Source organism: Stegodyphus dumicola, chromosome 2 (genome assembly GCF_044657685.1).
Source record: "Stegodyphus dumicola isolate Sdum_Otavi_A_Nest chromosome 2, ASM4465768v1".
Taxonomy (NCBI): Eukaryota; Metazoa; Arthropoda; class Arachnida; order Araneae; family Eresidae; genus Stegodyphus; species Stegodyphus dumicola.
This window is the reverse complement of record NC_140769.1, coordinates 213,111,245-213,126,525: the sequence shown is the minus strand read 5'-3', so window position 1 is coordinate 213,126,525 and position 15,281 is coordinate 213,111,245. Positions and strand designations below refer to the sequence as shown.

The window sequence follows — 15,281 nt, the reverse complement described above, 5'->3', positions numbered from 1 at the left end:
GTTTACATTTGCCGGGTTCTTTGCGGAAGTGTTCCGAAATTCTAATTAGATGTAAACAAATTTCATTTAATAATAATTAAATGCCGTGTAAAGCTTCAAACTTATTTTTTTTTTAACTAATACTTAAAAGATCTAACATTGTGGTTCTCAACCTATTTTGCCCTATTCCACCCCTTTCACCATTGCTAGAAGATCATTCCCATCATGCCCTTCCTTTTCAGTACTTGAAAAATGCATATATATATTTATTTAGATTGCTTTTGAACTTACTTTATAAATTAAACCAAAAAAAGTACAGAAAATGTTGGTATATACCAGGATTCGAATAAAAATAGTTTTTTATATTTATAAACCACAGCTGCCAACTCTGCTTTTTCTTCTGGTCTCCTGGTAGATCACCAAATCTCGATAAACTTGTCTCAGTTGCAACAAACAGGGCGAAAAGAATGACCGGGGTAAGAAACGTTTTTGTTATTATTTTGAAAGGAAAAATCAGTGACAAGATCTTACTTACCATTGTATCATTCATCAAGAAGCGCTTTGTGCTCGACATTTCCAGAAGAAATTTGCAAAGTTATGGAATTCATAATTATATTATTGTTAACCTCATTATTACTACAGCTTTTAATCATCGCCAGTTTAAAGAATTTTTAGTTGAAATGGAGAGCGAGTACTCAGATCTTCTGCTGAATAATAAAGTGCGTTGGTTATCAAGAGGAAATGTTTTGAAATGTTTTGCATCCTTATTAACAGAAGTTAAAGCATTACTCCTTGAAATGAGTGTTTATAATCCAGAACTAATGAATGATCAGTAGATCCAAAAATTTTATTTTATGGTAGACGTTACATCTCATCTAAATCAGCTTAATCAAAAAACTATAGGGAAGAGGTGTGTGTGTGTGTGTGTGATTATGGCAAAGCCTCGAGGGCTATCTGCCTAAGAGGAGGGATGCCTTCGTGGAGGACTTTCTAAGGGAAACTGGCTCATTTTTAACACGTTACACATGGGGAAAACCACGAAAACGCCCATGCAGCCAGCCCGTTCGCGGGATTCGAACCTCCTATAGGGAAGAGGAAACACAATTTTTCTGATGTTGGAAGAAGTTATTTCATTTGAAAGCAAATTATCTCTTTCTGCTCAAGATTTTTGAAACAGAAACTTTGGTTCACTTTCCAAGCCTGTTGAAACATTCTCAAGAAAATAGATCTAATATTGACATTTGCCATTTCAAAACAACAGTTTTATGACAGAAGTTTTTCTCAGCAGGTTTCAGGAATTCTGAATCAGCAAAGCAACATTAGCCTTTGTTAAAAAACCTCTTAATACTAGTGCAACGGAATTGCATTTCTCTGTTTAATATTCACATTGGCAACTCTGAAATCAATTGCTGAATTTAAAAAAAAAAAAAAAAATTATGAAACTTGAAATTTGAACATTTTAAGTGCTGATGTAGAAACATTGGAGAAAAATAAATGTGTGCTTAGTTCACAGCACAAGTAATCTGGAGAAGGAAAACATGTGGAATAATATTATTCCCGACTCATGTAATCAGCTTAAAAAACTAACGTTTGATGTTTTTCTTATTCGAGTCTACATATTCATACGATCAATAATTTTCAAGCATGAACTTTTTGTCAAGAGTAAATAGAGAAGTCATCTTATTCATGAAAACTTGTAATAAGGCTTAAAATGAAAAACAACATACAAAATGCAAACTTTTCAAGAAGATGCAAGGCCATTGTTTACATTAGTGTTTTGTTAGTCATTATTGCGATTCAAGTTTTTCAATATATTGCAATTCTCTTTTATCAATAAAATAGTATCGTTATTAAGTATAATATCAAGTTTTATTCGACATATATATATAGTTTAACTAAGACTTAAAAACTGAAATATTGAGTTAATTTTAGGGAGTGTTGTGGAGCGAAAAAAGATGTAGTGTTGAGAAAGGTATAAGATGGTTTGGACATATGCAGAGAATGAATGGAAGAAGATACTTGAAAAGAGAATACAAGTATTAATAAATACAGTGCTGAACTGTTGATAATTGACTCTGTTGACTAATGAGTTTGCCTTCACTGGCCAAAGGGATATAAAACTGAACTGAGAGCAAATTGTGTGCCATCTCAAACCTTTTCTGCTGCATGTACTATGCCCTAAAAGGCTGAATTGTTATTATGCCCAACAGTGTTATGTTGTTATATGTAAAGATTTTAAACAATTATTTTTTTGTAACTGTTTCTGAAATTATTAACTTAGTGTTTTATGTTCAGTTTCAGCAGTTTTCTTAGTGTTGATTAAAGAGTTACTGTTTATTACATTTGCTATTCCTTATTACTGCACTAAAGGCTATGATTCTGTATACATTAATTAGCAGCATGTTTAAATTCTTAGTTAAAGGTCTTCAATTTAGTTTCATAATTATTTATTGTATACCTTCTTCATATTCATCTTAAATTTCAGAAGAAATTTACTTCCCAGTTTAGTCCTTTGAAGCAACTTATATGTAAATATTGTATAGCATATTCTGTTATGTACTGACTATTGAAATGCATTTTTATTTCTTTTTTGCAGGACATTTTGCAGTTTGAAGTCTCTATGTACTACTGAGGTAAAAAAATTCTTTTATATCTAATCTGAAAATGAAATATTTTTTCATAGGCAATAAATTCAGTTCTTGACAACTGCATTCTAAATTAGAATTTTAAGCACATGTGAGAAAACAGGAAAGTGCTTTCCAGTATTTAATTTTAAAAAAAGTTGAATTTTTATTTTCAGAAATCATCTTAAATTTATTTAATAAAGATCATGGCAAATGATTCCAAAATTTTTGGTGCATGTTTTACTTGTCCCCAGAACTTTCTGAGTTGTCCTGCTGTGGATAATTTCTACATAACCACTGAATTTCTGTGATTCTGATTAATTCAGGCTCCTAAGAACTTGATGTTTGTGTCATTATTTGATTTTTAGGAAAGTGATTATTCTAAACCTCATGTTTATAAAAAAATTTACTGTAGTTTGAAAATATGAGGCTTGGATGATAATATCAGCGACTCTTTTAAATATAAGCTACAACTTGCTTAAAAGTATCTTATGCAGTTAATGCCACTAGATACCTTTCAACATAAAAAACATCTTCAGAATTATTTTTATTTCTTGCATTTGCTGCAAACATGAAAGAAAAGAAAAATCTTATAATTAAATTTTGTTGCTGTTAAACATTTCTGTAGTAGAAGATAAGCATGTTTAATTTATAATACTTTTTATGTATTGTTTGACATATTTAGAAGTATTAAATATGTATATGATGCACAATTTTGAAATCTACAAAATAAATTTTGTTGTATATAAAATTTAATTATAAATATTGAAGTAAAATAACAGACAATAACATTGCAAAATTAAAAATTTACTCTTACAAACACTTCAAAAAAGTGAGAATAAAATGCATTAAAAATTTAAGCAATATTTTTTATAATTTAAAAAAGTATCTCTTCATATAGTATTAATAAATACAGTACAAAGTTCGAAATCCACACTAGCCGATTCCGGATTTGGGATATTTCCAAATCCTGTGGGGGGCTGTAAAGTAATGTTGCTTTCTTACATTAAATTCAAACAAATAAATTTGTAACAAGTTTTTATTTTTAAGCAATAATATAATCACCCTCGTTATCAGCAACCTTTTGCCATCTAGTATGCAGATTTCAATCCCAGATCAATAAAAATCAATTGGTTTTTGAGTAAAATATCTCAAGATGGCATTTTGGACATCATCAAAATTTTGAAATTTTTTGTTACTAAGAAAATGTTGTAGGGATTGGAATAAATGGAAATCCGAGGGTGCGATATCGGGCGAATATGGTGGGTGAGGCAGTACCTCCCACCCCAATTCATTATGTTTTTCCAGTGTTCGTCTTGCACAGTCGTGTTGCAGAATGACGCCTTTTCCGTTGACAATCGCCGGATATTTTCCAATTAAAGATTGGTTCACTAGATCCAATTGTTCAGAATAAAGGTCTACATTAACAGTTTTTCCAGATTTCAGCAATTCAAAATGAACAATTCCACGAATACTCCACCAAATACCCAGAAGTGCCTTTTCGGGATGTAAACCCTTTGTAACCCCTATTAAAACTGCCTTTTGAGTTTTGGATTATCATATAGGACTTATTTTTCTGTCTCCACTAATCAAGCGATCAAAAAATGGTTCTGTATGGTGCCGTTGAAGCAATACATTGCGTGTGATGGATAGGTTGGCCTTGTTCTCTTCGGACAGATTATGGGGGACTCAAACACCTGCTTTGCTTATTTTTCCATTCTGCTTTAAATGTTTTTGGTCGACCAAGGTTGGTTAAGAGTGTTTGACAGTTCCTCGATTGTTTGACATTGATTTGCGTCCACTTCTGCCCTTAGCATGTTGTTGTCTATCGTTGTTGTCGACATGCGTAGAAACGACATTACTTTTTGGTCCCCCTAATAATAGATCATCAATTTAAATCTGGTAAGATGGCATGCAGAAATTATACAATTAAAATTATGAAATTGTAATTTATGAAATAAAGAACAATTATGATCTAAAGGGTATCAAAATTTACAAAAGAAAGCTTAATATTTGTTTACTTTATTAAACATTTCGTTCAATGCAAGTTGTTTAAGATGCTCCCACAAAAAATTCAAAAAGTTCCTTTTTCTTTTTTCTTGTGTCATATACAGTGGACTTTCCAATGCCATACTCCTCACATAATTTTAAGACGAATATGCCTGTATGCATTTTTTGCAGCAATTCCACATTTTGTTTAATGGACTTCTAAACATGGTTTCGCTTTGTAGATCCCTTTTGTAACTCCAGAATTGGAAACTCTTTTCGACATAATCGAAAGTTCAAGCTTAGTTTTTATAAAATTTCTGTAATAATAACAGTCTGCGAAAATTAATAAACTGGGTCAAATTAGAAGGTCAGGGAGCAGCGCAGTCTGCTACATTAATTTAAAATGCCTTAGAATCAGTAATGATAATTTTAGCCTAACTTAATAGCGTGTGTTATACGTTATTGGCTATGTATCACAAGATTGGCAATGAAACCCAAGTGGTTTCGCTAAATTTTGTCTTGCTCCTATAGCGTTCTGAATTAAGCCTGAATTGTAATAGTTTAGTTTTTTACTATACCTACGTTTATTTCTTGCACATGCTTCAAACTAATATGAGTCCTGAATAAATAAACTCCCACATATATACTTAAGGCTTTATCTAGGGCTGGCGCTTGAAACCGCCTGGTATCGCCTCTACAGGTCCTAAATTCTGCTGCAAAGCGCTTTTGTAAGTTCTAAATTTTAACCATGCCTAAACTTTGGATCCCAGTGCTTTCCCTAAATCATAAATACTTCTCATCCCTTAATTTTGACACTCGGTGCTTTCCCAAATTCCAAAAATTTCAACTTCCCTAAATTCTGCCGTCCAATACACACATATCTATAGTGCAGGACGGGTTTAAAAATTTTGCTTTTAATTTTTAGCCTATTATTATGTTTTTTTTTATATGTATGTATATAGGCATAAATAAATGCAACAAAATAAAGAACAAGGTTATAAGGTATTTCTCCCGCCTTCCTAGCATCCCTTCGTGGTATAGTGGTTCTGCATGCTGAGCCGGTATTGTCAGAGGTCCGTGGTTCGATTCCCAGCAAAGGCGTTGTTAATTTTTCATCTTGCCTGCTTCCAGAAAAAAATACCTAATGTCTCTAAAGTGGCGCCCGAACTAAAAGGGTGTTTCATAAGGATTCTCTGCGCCCAGGATTTGGCGATTGGGTCCCCTAAAAACCTCAGTCGCCCTTTCAAAAGGGGAGTATGTAAGGTATTTCTCGTGCCTTCCTAGCATCCCTTCATGGTGTAGTGGTTCTGCACGCTGAGCCGGTATTGTCAGAGGTCCGTGGTTCGATTCCCGGCGAAGGCTCTGTTAATTTTCATTTTGCCTGATTCCGGAAAAAAATACCTAATGTCTCTACCAGGTATAAAATATGAAAGAAAAAAATCTTAAATATACAATGTTCATTAATGTATGTATATGTATATAATATCAATATAAATGTTAGGTTCTGAAGCAATTAGAAAATTTTTAATTACGCATACACACACATATATATATACATTTTATAAGCATATATAAAATAAAGCGATTTTTAAATTACTTATATGGTTTGTTGTGGTTTATTTAAATATAGCAAAGCACTCGACGGCTATCTGCCTAAGGGTAAGGATGCCTCTGTAGAGGACTTTCTAAGCAAAACTGGATCGTATATGCGTTATACATGGGGAAAACCACGTAAACGCCCATACAACATGAAAATGGATTGTCTGGTCCGCACTTCTTAAGCAGAAGTATCACCAGAGCCAATAGGCTAAGGAAATTTTCAATTTTGGAGCAAGAGCTCAAAGATCAAATAATGCCAATTAGAATTTTTGAAAGACCTAGTTAGAATTTTGAGGTCTTCTGACTAGGAGATGTGTTGGCCTCGCCAACGTCTTTATTGAAAAAATACATTACATAGCATGTTTTTATATTTACAAAACAAATTATTTTTTGAACATAAATTGAGTTATACAATGCAACATAGAATGATAGGAAGAACAAAGTAAAGAATCAATATTAAGTATTACAATAATTAAATGATTAATAACATGGCAAATAAAAGTACAAAGATATTACATGATACGATTGAATTTACAAGTACAGATCTAATTCATTGTGATATGAGTATTCCAATATAAGTACAATAATATTATATAATACAATCAATTTATAAGTACAGATCTGATTCATTATGGTATATGTATTCCATAAAACTTGATAACAAAGATCGTCCCTTGTCGTTCTTAATTAGTTGTTTTAGAGTTTCTAAAGTTATATTTTGTTTGAAAATTTCTCTACGTTTTGTTGATACACTGGAACAGTCTATAATCATATGAAGTGCATCTGCGGATTCACTACCACATTGACACTTGCATGTAGATTCCTTTAGTTTGAATCTGTTAATATAAATCGGAAAGGCTCCGTGATTAGTGATAACTTGATTTAAAAAAAATCACTGAAATGCCGTTTCTCCGAAACATTCGGTAGAAGTGTGAACGTTTGTCGTCCTGATGCTATTACTCATAGGGATCTTGCAGTCTAGGTACGTGTTCGAGTAAATCCCTTGTTTGGCTAGCTCGTCGGCTTTTTCATTGCCGGCAGTGCCTTGGTGTCCTCTTATCCAATGAAGCTTTGCTTTTGTAAAAGCCAGTAATTTCTTTATGGCGATAATGTTCTGATTATAGATATTGTATTTATGGATAGACTTTAAAACAGCCTGGCTATCCGAATATATATGCGCAGGACTGGGGTGTGATTTTAACCATAGTAATGCCGACTTTAATGCTAAAGTTTCAGCTTGATATACTGTACTAGTCTTATCCAGTTTAAACATAAATTGATCGTGACAAACTCCATTCATGAAGGAACAGAAGCCAGCTCCAGTGCCGTCTTCACTTTTTGAACCGTCCGTATAAATTTCTAAACCTTTATCGATTGGAGGCTTGTTGTCCCATCCGAAGACTTGAATATGAGCTGGATGAGAATGCCATTTAGGTACTGGGAATTCAATCTGATCCCGTGAAAGTTCTAAGTCCTCATATTTAAAGTCAGTCCATCCTCGTTTGGTACGTTGGATGATGCTTTCCATGTCCAATTTAAGATCAAGCGGCATAATTTCAGCAATCACTTGAAGAGCTGCAGTAGGGGCAGTCTTATAGCTTTTGGTCATTGCAAGAAGTGCTATGCGTTGTATAGAGTTTGTTTTGTTTCGCATTTTTACCGTAGGTGGGTACCACCAGGCAGGACATGTGTATACTATGGTACGCTCTATTGCACGTTTATAAAGTTCTTTCAGAACTGGTTTGGGCATCCCAAGTAATCTAAGAAGATTGTTCATTATTTTACAAACTTTAGATTTAATATAATCTAGATGAGGTAGCCAGGTAAGGCATTCATCTATGACTATTCCAAGATATTGAATGGATTTTTGTTGCTTAATGGTATGATCGTTCATCTTTATTGTCGGTGCTGAATAGGCTGCACCACGCTTTTTGATTGCTATAAACATAGACTTTGACTTTTCGGGAGAGAATTGAAGTTTGCACTTGAGTGCCCATTCTGATAGTTTTTGAAGTGCCAACTTTGCCTTGGTTTGAATTTGCATATGCATAGATCCTGTTACTAGGAGTGAAACGTCGTCCGCATAAGCTTGGATGTGGATTCCATCTTCAAATTCGAGTTTTAAAGCTATATTCATTACTATATTCCAGAATAGTGGTCCACAGTTGGATCCTTGTACACATCCTTTTTCTTGTTTTATGGAGTATTGAACATTATTTATTTCATAGATTATATGTCTATTATCCAATAAACTTTCAATAACTTTATAAATATTTAGAGGACATCCCAGATTGCGGAGTTCCTGTAGTAGGAACGGCCACCAAATATTGTTGAATGCACTCTTGATATCCAAAGAGATAACGTTGGTGTAATTATTATTACGTCGGTTTGCTTCTATTTGTGAGACTATGTTGTCCTTGATGGCATCTGCTGAGCATTTTCCCGCCGTGAAGCCATATTGTTGTTCACTTAATTTGGAATTCGATACTAAGAAATAAGTCAATCTGTTAGTGATTAATTTATCATAGACTTTACTCCATGCGTTAAGCAAGCAAATAGGGCGGTAAGCATCAGGAAGCTCACCATTTTTTCCTTCTTTTGAGAATAATACTAATTTCGCTGTCTTCCAGCAGTTAGGAAATATTCCTCGACGGAAGAGTTCATTAAGTAACGCTACTTGTAATTGTGGGTTAGCATAGAAAACTTCAGCTATAATTTCTTTAGATATATTGTCCATTCCAGGTGCTTTGCCTGGATTGAGGGATTTGATAGCATTTTCCACTTCTGGAATCGTAAACGGAACATCATTTATTGAATTATATGGATTCCTTAAGTTGTTACGAATTGTCGTATGAAACTCCGTGTCTTCGCTGATTATATCTTTAGGAAAGTGGTAATCCATTAGGAAACGTATAGTTTCTTCTATTGTGGAAGTCTTGGTTTTATCTGGTTTGAGTAACGCTTTTAATTGTAGAGGGGATTGCATAGTCCCCTTAGCAATGTCATAGTGTACCCCGAAGGGTGAACTAGGACTTAGACGCTCCAGATATCTTTTCCAGGTTGTTCTTTTGGCTTGCATAAGCTTTCTTTTATAGAGAGCAAGGTCTTTTTCATAGACTTGCTTATAGTGTGCCCTTAGTTCGTCATCATGAATACATTTGTGATAACGCTTTCTCAAAGCGAGGATTCTTTTTCGTAATATTGAGAGTTCCGGGGTCCACCAAGGGACACCTTTGTGTTGAGTTTTAACATATTTTCCCTTGGCGGGGGTTGCCAAGTCACAGTATTCCTTTATTTTCTGAGTCCACTTAATTATAAGTTGATTAAGATCAACTGTATCTTTAGGCAAGTAAGATTCCATTGAACCAAAAAAGTGACCAATTTTTGCCTTCAGTAAGAGCCAATCCATTTGTGTAAGTTTATATTTGACTCTTTGAGTTGAGCTAGAATGTTGATACGTAATTTCAAAAGAGATATAACAATGATCACTTAAAGTGATACAGTCCATAACTTTCCAATTATGAATGAAAGACGTGGAAGAGATTGATCTGGAAGCTGTAATATCAACCCAGCTCTTTCCCCTTGTGCAGTTGTAGGTAGGGGGACCACCCGGATCGTTTTCAACAGCCAGTCTATGCATTGTTAAGAATTCTCTAAGTGTGCGTTTTCTGGGATCCTTGAAGGGGGAGCCCCAGAGCACACTTTTCGCGTTTAAGTCGCCAAGGAGAAGAAGATCATGTTGATCGTCAAAGTAACGTTCAGCTAAGTTTAACAGAGTAGTTAAATCTGTTAAGTCCGTTATAGGTTGAGTATAACAGTTAAAAATGGTTATTGTCCTATGTTCAATCTTTAATGTAATAACATTTAAAGTAGAAGAAGCGTAAGTATTCAGAACCGTAAGTCGTGGGTTAACCACCACTGTGGCTGTTTTGGGGTGGTCATTTGGAGAAAAAATGTTTGAGTCGGAAAGCCAGACGGCTTGTCATTGATACAGTATGGTTCTTGAATAAAAATCAAGTCGTATTCAAAGATACAAGTCTTTAGTTGTGCTGTTGCGACATGTGATCTCGCTAAATTAATTTGCAACGCTTTTATATTTTGAATAAGTTCTCTAGCCATAATTGATTTTTCTTCGAAGATCTTCAATTTCTAGCTGTCTGCTAGGACAGTCTTTTGAGAAACTTGAGTGCTGCTCGTCAAGGTGCTTATCACTATTCGCATTTCTTTCTGCACAATGAATACATCTTTGGTAGTTATTGTCACAATTTTTGTGGGAATGTCCCACTTCTCCACAATGTCCACATGCCTCTTCTGTTTGGCATTGTTTAGAAATATGTCGGTATTGGCAGCATTTAAAACACTGCGTTGGTCTGATGTATTCTCTTAAATTGAAACGTTCCCAATTAACGCACAGTTTGCGTAACTTAGTAAGTGTTTGAAAACCTCCGGTGAGGTTTCACAAACCCAATGATTTCTGTTCTTATGCTTGATAGGAAATTTAACCTGTAGGCCATCACCATCGATGCCTTCGTTTTGGGCTAAAATGGCTTCCTTAAGTTCTTCCTTAGTCAAGTCCCTTGGAATATCATATATTATAATTTTAGGAAGCCTACGTGTAGGACGAACAATTTGTAGGTCCTTTTTAAGTTCTGGTACAGTATTTATTTCATTTTCTAGCGTCTCTATGTCTTCCGCTTTATTGGTCTCTATTAAGAGACCACCTTTTGCCTCATTTTTAAGTCTTTTCACTCCAATGTGGAGCTTTGTGGGATCAATAGTTTTTAAGAGCTTCTTTCTGATGTTGTCTGGTTTATCCCCTTCATTTGTGGGGTATAAAATAGTGACATGTTGTTTATCTGGTTTTCTCCATGTTTTGGATCGGTCACGAGCTGGACGTTTAAGTACGTCCGCATAAGAGTCTTTAATGTTTGGCGTTTGATGAATTTGTCCTTCCATGTGTGCCATCTCGACACACTGTTCAGTTAGAAGGTTGAACATCAATTGAAATTGATGTCGAATATCAGCGGCTACTGCCTTGTTTATGCCAGAATATGCCAGAATTTGTCAATATTGTCTCTAAGGTGGCAATATATGCCTGTCCTTCTTTGAGAATGTCTTTAGAACTCATTTTGATGTAGGTAGAGTTATTCAACGCTTAACTAAATAAGATGCACTGGGTCTGTAGACCGACCTGGTACCCTGGGGTTCACACCAAGTCAGTAAGTAGTAGGCACTTTTGCTCAGGCTTTCGACCCTCCTTGGAGAGGGAGCCCCCTGACCTTGCCAAGGTACCCGAGCACTGGGAAAGCACGAATGAACAGGTGAAACAAATATTCAAAATTATATCAATTTTGCACATTAATATCGCATTTCAATCGCATACAAATCGTATTTCTAATCGCTTTCCCCGGGGAGCGTAAACGCCCATACAGCCATTCCGTTCACTGGAATGCGAACTCCGGACCGAACTATCACTGTTTAGCGGCTTTACCACTCAGACGCTAATGAACCTTCTCCTCACATATACATGCATATATATATTATAATATTTACATGTAGAACATATGTTATGGTGAAATACCGAAATCTGGAGAATGTCGACTTTCACCGGTGAATGTTGAACATATAAGAATATATTTCTTCTCCGTAATTCAGTCACGAAAAAAAGCACTTGAGACTTAAAATAAGAACTTAAAACACACAGTACATTGAAAATGAGAAAGGAAAATAATAGAAGTTAAAAACTTACTTAATTATACAGTGCGTTCTAAATGAGAAAATAAAATAATAGTAATAAAAAGCTTACTAAATTATGTGACTCAAATCTTATTTATTGCAACAACTTAAACTATTATGACTTCTTATGAACTCTCTTTTCGACCTACACCAGAGCATATCTGTGATTGTCGACATAACATCGGTGAGGGTCCGAATGTACAAGAATGTAATGCAATATTCGATCTTTCACCGATGTATGTGGTAAATGTTGTCATTCTCCGGTGAAAGTCGATATCCTCCAATTTCGGTGTTTCACGGTAACATATACGTACACATTAAATTATTAAATTATATTTGCATGTCGATAAATTATATTTACAGGTTGATCATTGATAAAAAATTATAAAATATTGTACGGAATTACTTCGCTTCCTAGATTTTTCGTAAGCTTCATCATATTTCTAAAACAGAATCTAAGTGGTGATCCCATTTGCAAGCTGTTTATATATCTTATTTTTTCTGCACTGAATTATATTTAGAGAATTATTTCACATGATTATAGCTGAAAATGCAGTTTTACAAATGAAGAATTTAAAGGCAAGAAGAGAATTAGGTCCTTTTCTAATTATTCTTGAAGCATTTAAATTAAGAAAAACAAATGGCAGATTAATAGAGATCACTGAAATAAAGTGCTCATAGAGGACAGATTAATATGCAAATAAATTTTAGTTTTCATTAAGTAAAACAGAATTCATCTGGCTTCTGTGAGAAAGGAATCAATCCAAGAAACTATTTTTCTATTTTCGCAATCATAATTTTTTAAAAAAATATTCAAAGAATTCATATTCAAACATTGCAGTCTATTATAATCAGTAATAATTACCTAAAATGCAATTTTAATCAATATTAATTCTCATTTTCTCTTTGATAACCCCTCTTTAGAGTTAAATAGCAGTCACAGCATTTTTCGGCTACATTTTCCTTTATAATATGCTTACGTTTTCATTTACAACTTTTAATACTCTGGGAAAATTTCAGTATGAGAACCCAGAAAATTATTCTTAGTGATGCTAAGATTATTGATCATTGTCATGCCGCTGTGCTTCAAAAGAAATCCTATTGTTTAAAGGTTCATATCCTTAACCTTCCGACGTTCATATCCTGGCCTTAACATTACATTCATATCCTGACCTAAAAATAAAAGCTGCGAGTCAGAATTAAAGGGGTTGCTCATAGGCAACCTTAGTTAAAAAGAAGTTAGAGGAAATGTTAATCAATGCATAATATTATCTTTTGAATTAAACACTAACACACTATTTGATCAAGTTCAAATAGAAAACAGATATTCGGCATTTGATTTGAAAACAGATTAGACTTGCAAACAGATATTCGGCATTTGTAAAGAAAATAAGGATGAATCAATATGAGTTTGTTTTCTGATTGCAAAACCATCTTAAGATACTATCGGATTTAATCTTTAAATTATTCCAATAATATTCAGAATAGTGGGGAGCCACTATTCTTAACTAAAATTCACTAACGCAAATCCTATTTTGGGTTGAAATGATTTTCATTAATTACGTTTTGGAATCTATTAGGTCATTTTTTTATAATACGCCGAGAGGTATTTTTGAAAATGAGCAATGCCTTTTGCCAGGACTCGAACCTGAACCTCTCGAATACGCGCCTAGTGTGCTAACCGTCACACCACAAAGGCATACTGGAAGGAGAGAGAAAATACATTATCCCTTTTAAAGGGCAAATGGAAATTAGGAAACCCGATCGTTAAATCCTGGTTGTGAAGAATCATCGTTCACAACATTTTAGTTCGAGCGCCACTGTAGAGTCATTAGGTTATTTTAAAGGAGCTGTGAAAAATGTGCAAAGGAGTCGCCGGAACTTGAACCTGCACCTCTCGAATACGCGCCGAGTGTGCTACGGTTACACCACGAAGGCATGCAGAAAGGAGGGAGAAAATACCTTATAACGTTAATGAAAAAATACTAAAAATATCTAAAAAGTTAATTTTTTAATTACCTCAGTTTTTGTACTGATAAATGATAAACTATTATAATATGAAAGAACAAAAGGAATAAAATTAATTATTTACTGATATTTGAGAACTCACTTTTTTACTTCCTTGTACGAAGTAAGTTGTAAATAATGAGACAGACAGTGAACGAAGTAAGTTGTAAGTAAATCAAACGAAGTAAGTTGTACTTTTGTAAGAAGTGTCGCAGCCATGAAAATTTTCGGGTATCATATTTCAATGAAAATACCCATATATTAACTGCTATCAGATACAATGAACGATGTTTTTGCATGACATCTGTAGGTAAGAACAGAATAAAGGACTCTTTTTCCCAAAACGGTTTGCAAAAAGGATTTAAAATGGATTCAGGACAGATTTTTTTGTGATGTCTAGATGTACGTATGTAAGTATGTAGCTCGCATAAATCAAAAACGAGTAGACTCAAAACGTTGAAATTTTGTATATGATATAACATGTAGTTGTGCACCTACCTTTTTGGTTGGATTCGGCTGCACCAAAAGTGTATAAATAAGCAAATATACCCACTTTGTAACTCAGCTGCGTGAGCTCAGTTTTTTTTAAAAATAATTTTTATATATTGGTAAATTGTGCATGTTTTGCTTTAAAAATGATTGAATTATGTTGTTCTTATCTCCCAGTTAAAGTTCTTATGCCTTTAGTTAATCTGCATGCAATAGTTGTAGAATTATTAGCTATTTAAAAGTTTTTTAAGTGCGGCTAAGCCTAATTTTTTTTTACTATAGCTGCCATATTTGTTTGCATTTGAAACTTAGCGAAATAGTGAATTCAGTTTCTGCACTTTTAGTGTCTTTTTGCCAAGTGGGACCCAAAGTAAAAGTTTTGTGCACCGAAAAATCTGCCTTCTTGTCGCTGGCATAACTACTTGTTTTTGCGTAGAAACAATAATTTTAATTGTAAAAATTGTTTTTTTTTAATTGTTTTAATTGTATTTGGTGTTTCAAGTCTCTATATTTTGCAATTTTTAATAAAGCTATTTTGAGGTTTTATGTATTTTTGTCTTGTCGCAAAGTGAGAATTGAATTAATTGAAAGAGAAAACTATCTCTAATGAGAGAGGAAATAAGTTTCAATGAAATGCAGAAAAAAAATGTGCGTATAATTTAATATTCCGCGCAAGGGAAGTCGTGGTCTACATATCAGACTTTTTAATGCTGTGCTTACAACAAGAAGTGAAATAGATTTTGACAAGTAAATATAGCAGTACAAAATTGGGTGTGTTTCATTCACTATATGCGTAAAGTTCTTGATATTATCTATATCCATCACATTTAGGAGCTCACTTTCAGTTATATTAATACC

At 34.0% G+C, this 15,281-nt stretch overlaps 1 protein-coding gene and 1 long non-coding RNA gene across 7 annotated transcripts in view; one reads left to right on the top strand and one right to left on the bottom strand.

Annotated features, from left to right (window-relative positions):
* The window catches only part of LOC146998836 (uncharacterized), a 215,673-nt gene that overhangs the window by 12,286 nt on the left and 188,106 nt on the right, over positions 1–15,281 (top strand). For 2 of the 3 annotated variants that reach the window (XR_015039760.1, XR_015039762.1), the window contains 2 exons: positions 2,576–2,612; positions 14,768–15,208. The gene's annotated coding sequence lies outside the window, so the exon portion shown is untranslated. Of the gene's footprint in view, positions 1–2,575; positions 2,613–14,767; positions 15,209–15,281 lie in introns of those variants that run through there. The other variant, XR_015039763.1, reaches the window with a different exon arrangement.
* LOC146998837 (uncharacterized) overlaps positions 1–15,281 on the bottom strand; it is a 101,949-nt gene that overhangs the window by 2,249 nt on the left and 84,419 nt on the right. The window contains exon 4 of one of the 4 annotated variants that reach the window (XR_015039768.1): positions 3,562–4,477. The exons of the other annotated variants lie outside the window; for them this stretch is intronic. This is a non-coding gene — a long non-coding RNA (uncharacterized LOC146998837). Of the gene's footprint in view, positions 1–3,561; positions 4,478–15,281 lie in introns of those variants that run through there. 4 annotated transcript variants of the gene reach the window in all.